Consider the following 16218-nt stretch of genomic DNA (forward strand, 5'->3'; position numbering starts at 1 on the left):
GAAGCTGCAACCATCCACAAGCGGAAGCATCCAACATCCAATGTCGCACCTAGTAGTCAACAATCCAGCGTAGTAAACAAACCAACCATGAATTCGATCGGCAGCCACCGAGCACAAAGGCCTTTGGTGAAGACTAGGTCAAGGTCATCGAAGTGCTTTCGAAGCAATGTTGTGAAGCAGTAGAAGTAGTAGAGTAGATACCAAAACAACCGAATAGAATAATTGAATTTTCGTAGCCGAACGCAGTAGGTAGTTCGTAAGGTAATACAGTGTAGGTCAGATTTGCTGGTACATTTTTGAGTTGAAATGCACAGATTTCAAGGCGGCCGGCATGTTAAGGCCCAGTAATATCAGCCCTTCTGGCAGCACAGATAAGTTCCACAATCTCTTATCATTAGTGTTCTCGCTTTATCATTCGCAAATTAGATTCCTATCTTTATCACTGTTACCAGGTAGGCCGATAGAAACGATCGCTCCTGATCGTGTTCCAAATTCACCACTGACCCTCGGTAGCACTGTAGATATCGGGGCAGTAGTTAGTTGTAATCGAAGATCACGCGAAATAGCATCGAATAGACCCTTTGAACCAAAGGCTACCGAGCAATAAAGTTTAGTTTTATTTAAATCGCGTTTCAATAAATAGTAAACTTGAACGCCGCGAGTTTAGTTTTTCGAGTGTCCGAAGTTTTCTGAGTGTGCCGGTCCGGATCGCGAACAGATGCCTTGGTTGAGCAAATCTCTAACTTGGCTTTGCACCTCTTCTTTCAAACAAAATGGGTATCTATAGCTTTTTGTATACACAGGAATGTCATCTTTAGTGTCAATCCTATGTTTCACAACATTAGTAAACGTTAATTTTTCATTTTTAAGGTGAAAAATCTCTTGATAGTCAGATATCAATTTTACTAAACCAACTCGTTCTTCCTTATTCAAATGATCCAATCGTAATTGATCCATTAAATTTACGTGTACACTGCTATCAGAAACTGGTTCTGGAGGCGGTGTAATTTCAAAATTATTTTTCTCGATGCTACCTTTTAACATCTCTACTTCCGTGGGTTTACTGGTCATGTTGGTTATAATTAATTTAGTTTTAAAATTGTCGGCTTTATATAAGCCAGAATGAACAAAGGCTTCATTGTTTAAAACGAGATCTTTTGAGAGAAGAAATTCTCCTTCTTCTTCACAAGTTGGCAGCTCAATCACACGCGTTTCATTTGCATGTAATTGGAATTTGAAAATTTCTGGAAATTTCTTTTGCATAATAATGTTTGCAAAAGGTAAATGAAGGGTGTTAGTGTGTACGGAAATACTTGCCTGCAATTGGTTCAAGGACTCATATCCGATGAGTCCATCAAAATAATCATGGAAGTCATAAATTAAAAAGACGAGATTTTCGGTCCCAGGGTTACCATAGAAAGGATTTAATTCTACAAAATGTGTTATTTGGCATCTACCTTCAACATTCTTTACTGTCATTGGTTTCAAAAGTTCTCGAATAAATCCTAAGTTTGCATGACGAGGACTAATAATGGACTTATTAGCGCCCGTATCAATTAAAAACTTTAAAGGTCCATTTTTACTATTCACAGTTATGTATGGTATGGAATTAGTGGATTTCAGCTGAGTTTCTCTATAACTGTGGCTGTTTGAAAATTTACGTCTACATCGACGTTTTCATTATACGAAGGGTCTTGATTTTGGTTTGGATAATCTTGGAATTCTTCCGGAGGATATGGGATTTCAGGATTATCGTAATAATCATTATAATCTTCATATTGAGGTCCCACTTCCTGATTTTGTAACTCATTAGTAGGTTTTTGACTAAATCTACTTTGTTGAGTCCTATTTGAAATGTTGGGATATTGATTCTGTTGGTTATGGTTAGGTGGTCGACTCGCAAATCTGTTAGGAAAATTTCCTGGACGATTTGAAAAATTTTGTACTGCTCTATTTGGAAATGTTGCTTGTTGGTTAAAAGATGTATAGGATGTTCTATTTGGAGCGATTTGCGAAGAGTTCTGTGTTTTAGCGTTTCCTGCGATATTCATAAATGTTCTCGATGGTAGAGGGTTGTTAGATGGAGGATACATGTGGGTTTGCGCTACTTTTCGATTTTGTCTATCTTCAAAATCATATTCACAATTTCTGCGTGCAAGTTTGTTGGCCTTTTCATTGGTAAACTGATAAGCTTGGCACAAAGTAGTGGGTTGTAAAATCCCTACGTGAGACGAGTACGGCTCATCTAACCCGTCTATGAATTTTTCCAGACAAAGCTTGTCTGTAAATTTCACTAGTTCATCTGGATGTCGCCACTGACTATCCATCTGAATATGTGTAGAAATCCCTGTATAGCAATCGCTGATTGCTGTATAAAAATTCCTTACTGTGTTTCGATTTTGTTTGAGGGAGAAAAGTCTCTGTAAAAGAGTAGACAATTCTCTTTTGTCCCCATAAATAATTTTCAGTTGTGTTTTAATCTTGTCCCACTCGAGCGGAGTTCCACTAGAGGCCAAAAGATCTCCAGCTTCTCCAACAATTTTATTCCGAATTTCCATGAGCCAAAGCTCATAAACATTCGTCCCAATCAAATGATCGTATTGTCTGATGACACGATCGGCGCATGTAATCCAATGGTTTACTTGCCTTGAATTACCCGAAAAATTTGGTAGGTTCTTGATGAGGTCAGGAACCTTGCCTCTTTGACATTCTACATCGATATTTATCACAGGATTCCCTGGCACAGCTGGTGCTGGAGGAATCGCTGCTTCCCTCGAGTTAGCTGGGTCAGGATTTGCTCGCAATCTGTCCGAAACCTGATCCTGCCTTTCTTCTAATTCTGCTATGTGTGCGTTACGATCACTTAGCATCATATTAAGATGTTCGATTTGCTGTTGCAAATCTTCGACCTGGTCGCTTCTTTCTGCCATATTCCCTGAACGAAGACCTGGTCTCATTAAAACTGATCAAATGCAATATTACAAGTGTTCACCAAAATTCGGAAAAAAAAAATCACAAGCTTCAAAAACGTTATTATTTAGACGTCAAAAAAAAACAAAATATAAAAATATTACACACAGTTCAATTCCTGCTTCACTCTCTCTCTTATCACTCTTTCCTGAATAAAAGGTTTAGCACAAAATTTGTTCTTGTCAAGAAAATCACATAAAACACCTAATCCAATCACTTATTCACTTAATCAAAATCTCTTAATCACTTAAAAAAAAAATCACGAAATTAAAAATAAAAGAAACTGGGGGACTCACCACTAATCAGCGATAATCCGTCGCCAACGTTTTCACGGATGAGCTCCCGTCCGAATGCGCCGTGCTGTCGTCTCTTGTTGAAGTAAAACGCCTCCTCCCTGGCACTTTCCAATAGGCTGCTGGTCTCTGGTTGTCCAATAGGTGGAAGTTTTTCACTCGCGAAGTTTAAACGACTAACACTTTGCGCATCCTACCGACTGCGCCAAAAATCGACCGGACCTTCGGGTACGGGTTTTTAAAAAAAGAACTTTCCTGGCTGAAGGCCTGATCAAGAATGATTTTATTAATTTCCAAAAGTGTTCTTCATGGGTTTGCTTATGGCCTACTTAGTTGCTATTGTGGTTGGCCGGATGGGTGGTGTCTGGTGGCGCGCGATGTCAGCAGAACGTGGAATGCTGATGGGTCGCGCGATTGTCGTCGTCGTCGTCGTTGATGTTGTTGTTGTTGTTGCTGTCTGTTGCTGTGCCCTGGGCGCGGGCAATGTGGGAATAATGCTTACGTTCGATATGGCTAAGTTCTGGTTTGATGATGGCGGTGTGGGCCGTTCAGTAACTTGTATATGTAAGTGTTTTTTATCAATTAAAATAAAAATTAATTTTTGTTGACTTTGTGTGTCTTGTTGACAATTGCATGCGATTTCGAATTGCTCTAACTATGACTTTGTGTGCTTGTGTGCTAAATAAATAATTGCTAAAAAATCGCTATGATGATTTTTATGCAAGTTAGTTATGCGTGCTGTAAGTGGCAGGACTGGGGACATGGAACGAAGCATTGCCACATGGATGCTAAATGCATGATTTGTGGATGTTCTTCTCACGCCAAGGATGGTTGTCCCGTTAAGAAAGAGACCAGAACATTTAAATGTTCAAATCGGGGAGGCAACCATATGTCAAACTTTTAAAGTTGCCCAATCTGTAAAAAAAAATGTGGAAGATTCAAATAATAAATTTCACTAGGCATCAAATTCTGAAAATGCACGTGATTCAGGTATGTACGCTTCCGATTTTGACTTTTTATCTGAATAATTGCAACAAATGATCGATGCAATGTTCAAAACTCAAACTATGACTAAAGCAGTCCAAGTTGGAGTTAAATTAACTAACAAAAAAAAAAGAGTGGCATTGGATTACGAGAGTTACAGAATAATATAATAGAAAACACAGTGATCCTGTCTTTATCGAACAGGGGAGTTCAAATGAATTTGTCGGAAATGTTCACCGTTTATACTTGAAGCTAGGTAGTTTGGCAGATATAATGTGAAAATTATACCGCTAGGTACTGTAGTAGGTAGATGTTTATGATACCCGGGTACTCGTAAAGAGGTATTTTTTTTTGCATTTAGAAAGCTGAGCGTTTGTTCTCCAGGAGGAGTGGATCACAACCAGAGCCCTGTCGTACGGATTGCTAGTTTGGACAAAGGCGTTAGTCTCAGAGGGGCGCCGATATGGACTAAGGATTCACCCATCAAAGAGTTTGTCTAATTTTCTGAAATTAGCCAATTTCAAAAAATTTAAGACTAAGAGTGTGATAAGAAAAAAAAATGCGAACATTTCAAGGAACTGGTGCAGGGGTCCATTTGTTAAATATATCTATCTATATACATAAAAATGAGTTTGAAGTTCCTTTGAGGCAACAAAACTCAAGAACGGATGAACCGATCAGCATGACTCTTGCATGGTTCGATTCGTAATCGTGATGGCTGTGTTCTTATGTAGTAAAAGTTACAAAAATGAACTGAAAAAGTGGATAAATTAAGAATGTACTGAAATTTGTGCGAACTGGGTACAAAGTCAACACAATTGCAGTAATACCAATCTAGAGTGCGGTGCTATAAGGATCTCAACAGCTGTCAAGCCACCGCAACTGGCAAGACAAAGTTTGCCGGGACAGCTAGTTACAAATGAATCTCACTTCCAACTTGTGACGATGTATGCCGAAGGAATAACCATAGACTGATTTCAAAACCTCGATGTATCAAAGAAAACGATCAAATTTTGTGTGTCCAGTCCGGTACTCAATTATATTCACAACCGTCTATTTTTTTCGTGTAAATTATATTTGGCGTGTTACTCTGATCTGACAGCTCTGACAAAAAAGGACTAAACATAAATTACGTAAAGTGGGTACCGAGGATTGTTCACAATCTGCGAACTTGACTGCGGGAAAAATCGCGACCATGACGCCGCTGGAATTATTATCATTTTGCTACCCACCGAAAAGTCCCAGAGAAGAGAGATCTTACAATTTTCTACGCAATGTAGCAAACTATGGAGCAAATGAAAGTTGTGTACGGAATGAAAAAATGCTGTGGACCTGGGTACCTACTGCGAATAGAGATCGGAATCCATCCAAGGTAGGGCTGCCATCACACAGTGGCTAATTTCGTCATTTTAGCGCGCTTAATTAATAACTTTTTAAGTATGACGTTTAACGTTATGGTGTCTTCTAGAAAGTTTTTTGCTATAATAAGGTGCTTCTTTTGAACTATCGTTAAAAATGATCAATCCCCCTAAAAGTGAGATAGAAAATTTATTTTTTGCATTTTTCAAGATACAAGGTTGATGTCTCCACAAAAGTTGTAGAAAATGTTATTTGGAGCAACTTTGCCAAAGACGCCAAGTTTGTAACTCCGTTACTTTTCAAGAAACGTTACGTTTTTTATCATCAGCCCCTTGAAAAGGGTTTTTGCGCAATAACTTTCGAAGAATTGATTCTACATTTTTCTGATGTTCTACAAAGTTATAGATAATGGTAAAACGCATAACTTTGCCGAACACGACATCCCGCTAATTTCAAAAATAAAATAGTTATAACGGTTTTTGTAGTTTTTTGGGCCATATTTCAAGCATGTATAACCTAGCTATAGGCAATTATATACAAATTTCCTTTTACGCATGTGAATATACAAGTAATTACCTCTCTTAGAAAGCCAAAAACATCAAACTGTAAGAGACTGTAAGATGGCTTTTGTACAGAAACTTTCAACCATCTATGTTACTTTTATATGGGATTTATTCATATCTTCAACATATTTTTTTGAGAGTTCATGACAGCTTGCATTTTTATTGTTATTGTAAGTGAGTGAGTATATAGAATGGGTTGTGGTGCATTATGAAGCATTCATGAAGTAGTTTACACGAAAACTTACCATCTACTTATATTTTCTTACTAACTCACAGTGCTGCATGAAGTCCACGAAAAGAGCGAACGAAGTGCCATTTTTTCTTAAATCCTAAACTTGCGCATGACATATTTTGTGAACGCTCTCTCTAGTACATGTCCACAATAGTTATAGCTAATTATAAATCTCATTGTACTTTACAGTAAGGTGCTGTTTAATCGTGATCTAACAAAAAAAAGTAACACTTTATGCGTTCTTTTCGTGGACTACGTGCAGCACTGTGAGTTAGTTAGAAAATATAAGTAGTAAGTAGTGGTAAGTTTTCGTGTAAACTACTGTGAATGCTCCATAATGCACCACAATCCATTCTATATACTCACTCACTTACAATAACAATAAAAATGCAAGCTGTCATGAACTCTCAAAAAAATATGTTGAAGATATGAATAAATCCCATATAAAAGTAACATAGATGGTTGAAAGTTTCTGTACAAAAACCATCTTACAGTCTCTTACAGTTTGATGTTTTTGGCTAAGAGAGGCAATTACTTGTATATTCACATGCGTAAAAGGAAATTTGCATATAATTGCCTATAGCTAGGTTATACATGCTTGAAATATGGCCCAAAAAACTACAAAAACCGTTATAACTATTTTATTTTTGAAATTAGCGGGATGTCGTGTTCGGCAAAGTTATGCGTTTTACCATTATCTATAACTTTGTAGAACATCAGAAAAATGTAGAATCAATTCTTCGAAAGTTATTGCGCAAAAACCCTTTTCAAGGGGCTGATGATAAAAAACGTAACGTTTCTTGAAAAGTAACGGAGTTACAAACTTGGCGTCTTTGGCAAAGTTGCTCCAAATAACATTTTCTACAACTTTTGTGAAGACATCAACCTTGTATCTTGAAAAATGCAAAAAATAAATTTTCTATCTCACTTTTAGGGGGATTGATCATTTTTAACGATAGTTCAAAAGAAGCTCCTTATTATAGCGAAAAACTTTCTAGAAGACACCATAACGCTAAACGTCATACTTAAAAAGTTATTGATTAAGCGCGCTAAAATGACGAAATCAGCCACTGTGCATCACCATGGGGACGTCTTCACAGCGCAGATTGGCTTGTTCCGCATCCATGTCGTCATGAGAACATGTTCTTAACTTTTGAATCACGGTATCGATTGCAAATCTTTTTGTATGAATGAAAAGTTTATGTTCTAGATTTTAGAAAAAAAACATCATGATAAGATACATAAGTCGTAATGACATTTCCAGCACGTATGCAGCATAACAGTATATTAAAATATCGAGTACACGGAATCAGTATTATTACTTTCCTTTAATCTTCAGTACATCGGCGGCGGCGCGGTTGCTCCCACTGAAGCTGTGTAATCGTAAGTCGATTTTGTTAGCTGGGGATGTTGCTATTGTTGCCGAGACTGTTTGAATTATTTTTGCTGCTGATTCTCCGTTATAATTCTTTGATAAGGCTGGCTCGAAAGGATCACCTTTTTAACATGGGGAACAGCTGCTATGTCCATGATTCACTTCTCATGGAGAACAGACGCAGATATGCAGAAGCAAAGAAAAATTTACCTCCTTACGAGTACCCGGATATCATATCCATCTACCTATTGCAGTACTAGCGGTATAATTTCCACATAATATCTGCCGATGCTACCTAGCTTCCAGTATAAAAGATGAACATTTCCGGCAGAAGCATCATTCAAACTCTTCTGTCCGACAAGGACAGGATCACTGTAGTTTCTATTATACTATCTCTTGATTGATTTTTGCCTTTGTCCTTAAGCGTGTTTTGGATTGCTTGACGCTTTCCATCTTTCTTTTTTACTGATACATAATCTTTTTGGTCAGGCATAGCTCGACTTACTTCATCATCTCCAAAATATTGAACTACTCTAATACATTATCTCTTTCCTTTCTTGCATCTGATGCTATATTTCTACTGGCTTTAAATTCGTCTACAATTTTTTGAACTGACCATGATTTTGGTAACAATGATAAAATTGGTAGTTTTTCTTGCCTTGTGGCTGAATTTAAAAATTTAATTTTCATATTTTCAATGACTTCTCAAACACGTTTGCTTTTTCTGTTTGAGCGTCTAATTTAAAAAAAAAATCTTCGTACACCTTCGACGATTTCAGCGCACTTTTTTTCAGAATAGTGAACATTTTTTACCTAACCTCACACGAACCTTACCTTACCTTGAAACACGAATAGCTGCTATTCCTCGGTTGAATATTTCGACGTCTACAGACGTGAAGCCTTCATTTGATTAAATTGCGCTGAGCGTTGACGCTAATGGTATCGTGGCCAAACTTTCATAGCTTTGCGAATCAGATATGGTCTGAACAGTTGGCTTCCTTGAGCCGCCGGCTACGCTTTGCTCTTCGTTTTGGAGCCATCTGAAAAGTAGGACTTTTCATAACGTAATTGCAAAATATATTTTTCAATCGTTAGTTTTGTATGAAAATATCACAAAACATATAAATAATTAAATTGTGTATTTTTTTTTTATAAAACTTTATTGTCCAGTTTTAAAGCTATTTACATACAGGCCGGACTCGATTATCCGGAGTCGGGTTCGGATGCTTCTCAAACCTATATCTGGGGAACGGAATGATCTTTAAAGCTGAAATTTTGACATTTTGTTAATCCAACTTTGATTATTGATCAATCAAAATTTCAGCTTTTTACAGCATTTCGTTTGCGAGATATTATTGTGGGAAGCATCAGAACCCGACTCCGGATAATCGAGTCCGACCTGTATTACATTGCTTGAAGAATTCATACTCATCGATAGTCTTGGGTAACTTATTTTCAACTAAATATACTAACAAAAGTGACATGGTTTTGAGTAAAAAGGTTCTGAAGTGTCTGTTTTCGTTATTTAGAACAGGAAACATCCATTCTTGTGGACGAAGAGTTCGCAGTTGGTATTTTGCTCTTACAAATAGGTCTCGTTGATAAATCCAAATATGACGAGTTCTGCTACAACTAAAAATAAGGTGCTCGATTGTTTCCGGTACTCCAGGACAGCTGTCACAAAATGGATCCAGTCGCCTATTTCGTTTGAAAAGCAGTTCATTCGTTACCACCTTCCCATGCACAATTTCATACCATATTGCTCGATGAGACGAGATCATACATTTAGAATGAATGTTTTTAAATATTTTCTTCCAATCAAAATTTGGTGATTCCAGGATGATCTTTGGGTTTTTCAAACGGCTCAAAAAATGGTGGTACAGTTCACTAGATGTTGGATTTCTTGCCACGTTATCAGGGAGGAAAGCTGTCTCTAGTATCACTGTCCTGATGTGATCATATCGCCGAGGAACTTGTGCGATGTTCGGGGGGTTCGCGTTATTTTCAAGGAATGACCATAAAAAGGGCAGATCGGCACCAAGATGCATCATCCTGTTGACCAGCAAAGCTTTAGCCTTGATTGGCGGTGAATGCAGGTTCAGACCGCCTCTTTGTTTGGGAAGGATGAGAGTTTCGAAAGCAACTCTCGTCCATGGTTTTCCATACCACAGAAATGAACCTATTCGCGATATAAACTTTCCAGCAAACTTTTTCGGTAGAGGCAGAACTGAAGCAGTATACCACAGCTTAGAGGATACGTAAGTATTGATGAGGATGATTTTTTGGATAAGATTCAAATTTCGTTCATTGTTCATCCATAGACATTTCTGGAAACCACTTAGTACGTTGCTCCAATTTTCTCGAACAAGGACATCGAAATCCTCATAAAGAACAATCCCCAAAATTTTCACTGAGTTCGTCAGCTGTAACCAATCACTTTGTACTGTCAATGGGATATTTCCTATCATCATCGCACTGGTTTTCCTTGTGTTAAGAATTGCTCCTGATTCGAGGCCGAATGCCTTGAAAGTCTCAACCACCAAAGATAGTTCTTATTCACTTTCAATGAACATAGATATGTCGTCTGCATACGCGTTTAAGACTGCACGCGGAAAGGTGGCCGATAGTCTATCCAAAAGTGGTTGAAGATATATTACAAAAAGAAACATCGACAATGGATCTCCTTGTCGCACGGATTTCTGGATTTTGATTTCTTCTGATAGTTTGCCATTGATCAAAACTTTTGAGCAGCTATTTCGAGCAAAATGCATCAGCAAGTTGATTAACTCTTGATTAAAGTTCATTCTTTCCATAGTTTTGGCAAGAAAACTGTGTTCCACCCGATCGAAAGCGTGATCAAAGTCAAATGCTACTAAAATAGCATTACCGTTACCGTTTTTTAGTTCACACACTTTATCAATGATTTTAGCCGTTGCCTCGAAAATGTTTCGTCTACCATTTGAACACTTTTGTTTTTCCGATAGAACGAGAGGTAATAGGTTGATCATACGATTTTTGATAACTCTTGAAATTAGTTTATAGTCAAAGTTCAAGAGCGAAATAGGTCGATAACTGTTTACACTATCACTGTTATGCTTCTTCTTCACTAGAACTATGACTCCATCGAAGAAAGATTTCTCAGCCCTTCCAACTAACACATCATTCATCACAAACGTGAACTCTCTCCAGATGATATGCCATGCTTTACTATAAAATTCTTTCGGCAAACCGTCTATACCAGGCGACTTTTTAGAAGGACTGGTTTTGATGGCGTGCAGGATTTCATCCGAAGAAATTTCATTCAGAAGGTGTTGATTTGTCACGTTGTTCTCGGGAATCCTACGAGATGGTAGAAATTGGTCGTTTTCAACTATCTGGGATGGCGCATAAAGATGTTTGAAGTAGTTAAACACATTTTCCTGGATGACTGTTGGATTCGTTGTATCTCCAGTATCTGTTTGAAGCCGCTTAATGGACGTATTTGCTCTTCGTTTCTTTTTGCTTGCGATGTGAAACACTGACGTATTCTCTCCTCCGATGTATGTATCGTTCCAGCGTTGGTTTTGGAGATTATGGTCGCGTTGGAATTTGATCATTTGACCTTTGAGCTGATTTATCGTTTGCAACTGCTGGCGATTTCCGTGATAGCGATCGTATGCCGCTCGAAGCATCACATGGTAGAGTTCCATTGTGTCACAAAAACTTCGGTGCTGAATTGAGGATTTCCATTTCAGAAACGAGATAAGTTTTGGTTTGGCGAAACCTATCCACCATCCGTACCATGAAGTATAGTTTCGTCTTGCTCTTGTCCAATATCCCCATTTGAAACGGAGCTCATTCATTACTTCTGGTTGGTCTAGAATCTTGGGTTGCATGCGCCAGATTCCACGTCCCGGTGCATTGCCAAGAGTCGGTAGGACAGTTCGGATAATGTAGGCTTTATGGTCAGAGAAGGCAGTTGCTACAAAGTGTGCAGTCCGCAGCCACGGAGTTGCGTTTTTGGTGATGAGAATCCGGTCAATGCGAGAGGCAGCGTCCGCTCTAATAAAAGAATATTCGACTCGATCACGATACAAGAGTTCCCAACTATCAGCAACATCGGCTGCGTTCATGAATCGGCGAAGCATCGGGCTATTCGAATTGGTTCCTGTTGCATCCTTCTGATTCACAACGCTGTTAAAATCTCCACCTATCACTACTGTATCGTTTGCATGATTATAGTAGTGCGGTAGAGTTTCATTGTAGAAATTTTCACGTGCTGCTCTGTTTTGTGTACCGGGCGGTGCGTATACATTAATGAACGTGACCCCATTGATGCACAGACTTATGAGGCGTGAGTCTATGCTGCGATTAACCCTACTGCAATTGAAGTAGCTTTTGAAGGCAATGGCTGTTCCCCTCCGACGTTCATCCACGTTGTACTCGATTCTGTAGCCTGGTATATCGATGTTGGTCCGCGCCACTTCTTGAAGAAAAACTATATCGAGTTCGCCAGAACGGATGAATGTTGCCAAAGCGCTGATTTTTGTATCACATCGGACAGCATTAATGTTGACAGTAGCAATTTTATAACTTATCAACTCTGCCATAACGAAGAATATATAGGACGATCTGTAAACATGTTGAAGACGAGACTTAGGTGCGCAGTATCATGTATCGCTTCGGCTAGACATACACTAGCTCTGCTCATGCTTACCACAGAGAAAAACACGCGAGACATCCAAGAGAATACCGTGGTGAAGGTGAGTAGGTGAGAGAGTAGTCTGCTCGCAAACTTTGCGAATGATGATCGGATTTGAGTGAACAGTTTTATCAGTTGTTTTTGCTGCGAGATGATTGCGATCTTGTTTGTCTTTTGTCGGTATTTTTGATGTCGGCATCAAGGGGAGATCCAGGCCTTTTGATAGTTGATGTGTTGGTAGACTGTATGGCAGATTGTGACATCGTCGAATGTTGTTTACCTCCGTGGCTTGATTCATCATCGAAACTTCCAGAAAGATGCAAGGAGCTGCCCGTGATCGCTACTGGTGTCGAGTCTGCTGTTTCACCCGCTGAGCTGGTATCGAGATTCGCGCTATGTGTTCCGTCCAATGCTGGGAACTCGGTGTCCATTAGGCCGTCCCTTATTTTGCAAAATTTAGAAATGTTATAAGTTCGTTAGTGGAAAATGATCGTTTTAGCTAAAAAATGATCTTGTCAAAATTTGAAGTCCGTATCTCAAGGCTAAGTGGTCCCTCAAAGGGCCTAAAGTTGTCAAAAATTGTATGGGACCAAAAAAACATGAAATTTTTTTCGACAAAACAAATACGCTATTCCACTAAAACCGGTGATTTTAGGACCCTAATGGGCCAAAAATGGGCTTAGATTTGCGATATCTCTACTCGTTTCCAAGATATTGACAAAAAAACAACTGAAAAATCAGCATTTTTGACCATTTTTTTTGAATTCCGAAGGAAACTTAGTCTATTTTGTTCAATAACTCAAAAACGAGTAGAGATATCGCAAATCTAAGCACATTTTTGGCCCTTTAGGGTCCTAAAATCATCGGTTTTAGTAGAATAGCGCATTCTTTTGATGAAAAAAATTTCATGTTTTTTTGGTCCCATACAATTTTTGACAACTTTAGGCCCCTTGAGGGACCACTTAGCCTTGAGATACGGACTTCAAATTTTGACAAGATCATTTTTTAGCTAAAACGATCATTTTCCACTAACGAACTTATAACATTTCCATTTTTTGCAAAATAAGGGACGGCCTAGTGTCCATGTGCTCCATCGATGACACCGATATTTCGCTGTCGGCCAGAGATATGTTAGATCTATTGATCAGATGACTTTTCCCTAGTGCATTCAGTGAGCTGGTAGTTTTTCTTCCCTTTTTTCTTGGCTCGATGAAACCGTCGTTGGTGTCGTTTTGCTTCACAGCCTCCGCCATGGTCAACCGGGTGTTAACGGATGTTTTTATGGATTTCGCATACTCGGAACATTTCTGTGCGTAGTGAACATTCCGATTACAGTGCTTGCATGTAGCCACTTGACCTCTGTAGGTTACCAGGGTCTTTTCAGTGTCGACTTGCACATATGATGGAATCGGCTTAACCAGCTTCATCCGTAGGATCCGGACGCCGTTCGGTATTCCTGGCAGATGATCCTTCCACGTTTCTTCGCGGATCGAGAGTATTTCGCCGTTTGATTTTTGCCTTTGTCCTTAAGCGTGTTTTGGATTGCTTGACGCTTTCCATCTTTCTTTTTTACTGATACATAATCTTTTTGGTCAGGCATAGCTCGACTTACTTCATCATCTCCAAAATATTGAACTACTCTAATACATTATCTCTTTCCTTTCTTGCATCTGATGCTATATTTCTACTGGCTTTAAATTCGTCTACAATTTTTTGAACTGACCATGATTTTGGTAACAATGATAAAATTGGTAGTTTTTCTTGCCTTGTGGCTGAATTTAAAAATTTAATTTTCATATTTTCAATGACTTCTCAAACACGTTTGCTTTTTCTGTTTGAGCGTCTAATTTAAAAAAAATCTTCGTACACCTTCGACGATTTCAGCGCACTTTTTTTTCAGAATAGTGAACATTTTTTACCTTACCTCAATCTATAGGTGAAACACGAATAGCTGCTATTCCTCGGTTGAATATTTCGACGTCTACAGACGTGAAGCCTTCATTTGATTAAATTGCGCTGAGCGTTGACGCTAATGGTATCGTGGCCAAACTTTCATAGCTTTGCGAATCAGATATGGTCTGAACAGTTCGCATCCTTGAGCCGCCGGCTACGCTTTGCTCTTCGTTTTGGAGCCATCTGAAAAGTAGGACTTTTCATAACGTAATTGCAAAATATATTTTTCAATCGTTAGTTTTGTATGAAAATATCACAAAACATATAAATAATTAAATTGTGTATTTAAAACTTACCTTTGCACCAAAACGTGTTACACTTTTCTTTACAAATAGTATGTTATCAAACAACAAAAACAAAAGTTGTTCATAATTGGTGAAATGCCTTTTGTGTAGTTTGTCGGAAAGAACATCGACAAAAACTGAATCCAAAGCCCCCTTAATATCCAAAAACACTGAGCCCATTCGCTGCTTTTGAGCAAAGGCAAGATGAATTGTTGTTGTTCTTCTGGCAATTCCTCAGTTGTTGTCGTTTTCGAACTTCTTGCGCCCTGCTCTACCGATACAGACTGTTTGTCAACGTTTAGACAGCAAGACATGCAAATGGGTAAATTTGTATTCAATGTGGACATCGGAACATATCCAGTCTAATTCAGTTTATCTATGGTGCTTTCGGTGAGATTTCGAACCTCTTTTGAACTCTTTTTTCTGTAAACGGCCTACAACAGTTGAGAAAGCGAGCGTAAAACAATCCCTGAGTTTTACTAAAAATATCTATAAATGTGTCTCATCTTGAGTCATACTATGGGTTCTTTGGCAATGATTATTTCTACGGTTGATGCAAAGTTGATGGGCAAGTTGACCTGTAAGTTTTCTTGTGTGCATAACTCTAAGAACTGAGGAAATATAGTCAGTTTTCAATTTGAAATCGTTCACCACAGTTGTTGTTATTGAACTCACGCATTCGAATGATTTTACTTAGACTATTTCTAGTCTGAAAAAGCTTCTCAATTGAGTAGAAGAATTCTGCCAGGATTTCGAAACCTAGTCTTGAGTGACTGTCATTTGTGAGAAGAAACATTTTGGAACTCTAGGCCGCATTTGGTGGCTCCAGAGAGGATCGAAATCACGTCCTTCACGTTATCAGAATATTAGAAGAGCCGCTGAAAATGATTTGTACAAAAAGGCTCGATGGCAAGAAGAAATGGAAGATTTACTTTTGAAAGGTAAAGTCAGTAAGAAAATATGCATTAGAAATCTCAATTCGTTCTTGTACGAATTTGGAATTATGAGATCAAGGGGACGTTTGGGAAAAGCACTAACATTATCACCGAATGCTCGAACACCCATAGTTATTCTCCATAAAAGTCACATTACGAAACTGGTAATGAGGCCTGTGCATGAACAATATCAAGGAGAAAACAGTGTTATTGCTGCATTCAAGCTGCATTACAACAAAAGAACTGGATAATCAACATCAGAGCAGTCGTGAAGAGTATACAAAAATGCTGTCACAACGCCATAATAGTTCATGCAAAACATGTACCACCCATGATGGCAGCTTAACCAGCGTTTAGGACCGAACCACATGTTTATCCTTTCACAATTAGTGTGAAGTCAATTATTTCGGTCCATTTGAAGTAACCGTTTGAGTAACCGTACAGCAATTAAAAGAAAAAATAAATAGGGTGTCAGTTTCATCTATATAGAAATGGCGGAAACATAAAGTTCAGATTCATTTATTGTTTCATTCATTGAAGTGAATAATACCATGAAAAAAATGATTGACGATATCAACATGAAAATGGG

At 38.4% G+C, this 16218-nt stretch overlaps 1 protein-coding gene across 1 annotated transcript in view; it reads right to left on the reverse strand.

Moving 5' to 3' along the window:
• Nucleotides 1-16218, reverse strand: part of LOC134288306 (uncharacterized) — a 360131-nt gene that overhangs the window by 180695 nt on the left and 163218 nt on the right. The gene's annotated exons all lie outside the window — the stretch shown is intronic.

The sequence above is a fragment of the Aedes albopictus genome, chromosome 2 (genome assembly GCF_035046485.1).
Source record: "Aedes albopictus strain Foshan chromosome 2, AalbF5, whole genome shotgun sequence".
NCBI classification, from domain to species: Eukaryota; Metazoa; Arthropoda; class Insecta; order Diptera; family Culicidae; genus Aedes; species Aedes albopictus.